This window comes from Homarus americanus, unplaced genomic scaffold (assembly GCF_018991925.1).
Source record: "Homarus americanus isolate GMGI-L3 unplaced genomic scaffold, GMGI_Hamer_2.0 scaffold30108, whole genome shotgun sequence".
In the NCBI taxonomy this organism is placed as follows: domain Eukaryota; kingdom Metazoa; phylum Arthropoda; class Malacostraca; order Decapoda; family Nephropidae; genus Homarus; species Homarus americanus.
In genome coordinates, this window is record NW_024748109.1 from 10,984,392 (window position 1) to 10,986,100 (window position 1,709).

Here is a 1,709-nt window from a genome sequence, read left to right on the forward strand (position 1 = left end):
ATATGTATAGTATGTTGTGTTGTCAATAGTAAGAGAAACAATTGAGATCCTGCAATTGTGTGTAAATGAGGAAGAAAGTCAGATCAGCAACCTGGGACTTGGTCACAATATTCGTGATGTCATATGGCAGCAGGGTCTACCATTAGACAACACATTATGCTTCCAATATCTTCCCAGGCGGTAGTACCTTCCTGTTTGGTAGCTGCCTGCTACCTACTACCTACAAGTGAATATCCTTTTTTAGTTTATAGAGTTTTACGTTTTATTATCACATAGAATAAGGAGGCCATTATCTGACCCACTGTCTCACAACACCAAACCTACAGTTATGTAAATGGAGGTTGCTGCATGTAGTACCGAGCACAATGCCTCTTATATGCCAAAAATAGACTTATATTAGTGTGCCGTATCCACACTGTCCCAAATAGGCCATCAGGCTTAAGGGACTCACTATATATATATATTTTGTCTACCTAACCATAATTCCCACAGAAATTGTCATCTTCAGCTTTACCATAAGCAGCTCTGTACCATGGCCATTACCGCCCCTACATGCTATGTATACTTGGAAGGATTCACAGCACCTTGTATAAATTAATCCACATAAAGAAACGGAGACTTACACTTCATCGGTACAGTTTAATGTCCTCAGGCAGTCTATATATGGCTATCCTCACAAATGAAATGAGTATCGAGACCATATTGTTGAAACAGAGATCTCCATCTTTTAATATGGGTTTGATTTACAAAACAAAAATGCACACCAAGCTACTGGAGCAGACCTTATGTAAGTTGATCACATCGCCCACTACTTCATAACTTCACTACGTTAATTCACCACAGGTCCCTCGCAGCTGTAGAGAACACTAAGTTATATCACATATTCAGATAAATACAGTTATTTGAACATTATGTAATTACTGCATGTGCTTAGGTATGTAAATATTGATAATTTAAATTTCCATCTAGACTCAAAAGTGAAGGCGTCATCTCCCCCGCCAGTAGTACAGGACTGTTCGACACTGCACCATGCTGGAGTCAAGGTTAACACACATAATTATGTTCTTAGTAGTGTGTGTGTGTGTGTGTGTGTGTGTGTGACAACAATAAATTATAAGAAGTCAGCCTAAACTTGTTCTCATTCTTATCACTGTTAATTCAAGTCTGGGATCCACACATGTATGTACAGTAGTGTGAGAGGAGTTAAACGCCTCGGTTATCTCATATTATACTACGCCAAACGTACTGTATGTGTCCACATTTGTAGTATAATTTTTTTACGTACTTTCTAGAAATGTAATTTATTATCGTGAAGCTTTTATATTCCTGTGATAAAATTCTGAATTATATAAAAATAACGAGTCAGTCCTGAGAGAGAGGGAGAAAGAGAGTGTGTGTGTAACATGAGATAATGACGCGAGCGTCATATGTTGAGGTGGTGTTTCAGCTAATTGAATGCAAGACCGGGTAATTGATGACATGAACGCCAACCAATTCTGTTCTAAGCAATACGATTGGGTGTTAGTTCAAATGGTCCCAGTCGTAATGGTCAAAAATTAAAATGGACACTAATCTTCATAAATAGGTTAGGTTTGGTTGAGTAGTATTAGAACTGTGGCTTCATCAAGACTCTTGCTGTATCCTCACTGTGCTAAAACGTTCGGTGACATAACATGTTCGTTGTGCGGACAGGGTAGCCAGTGTGGACC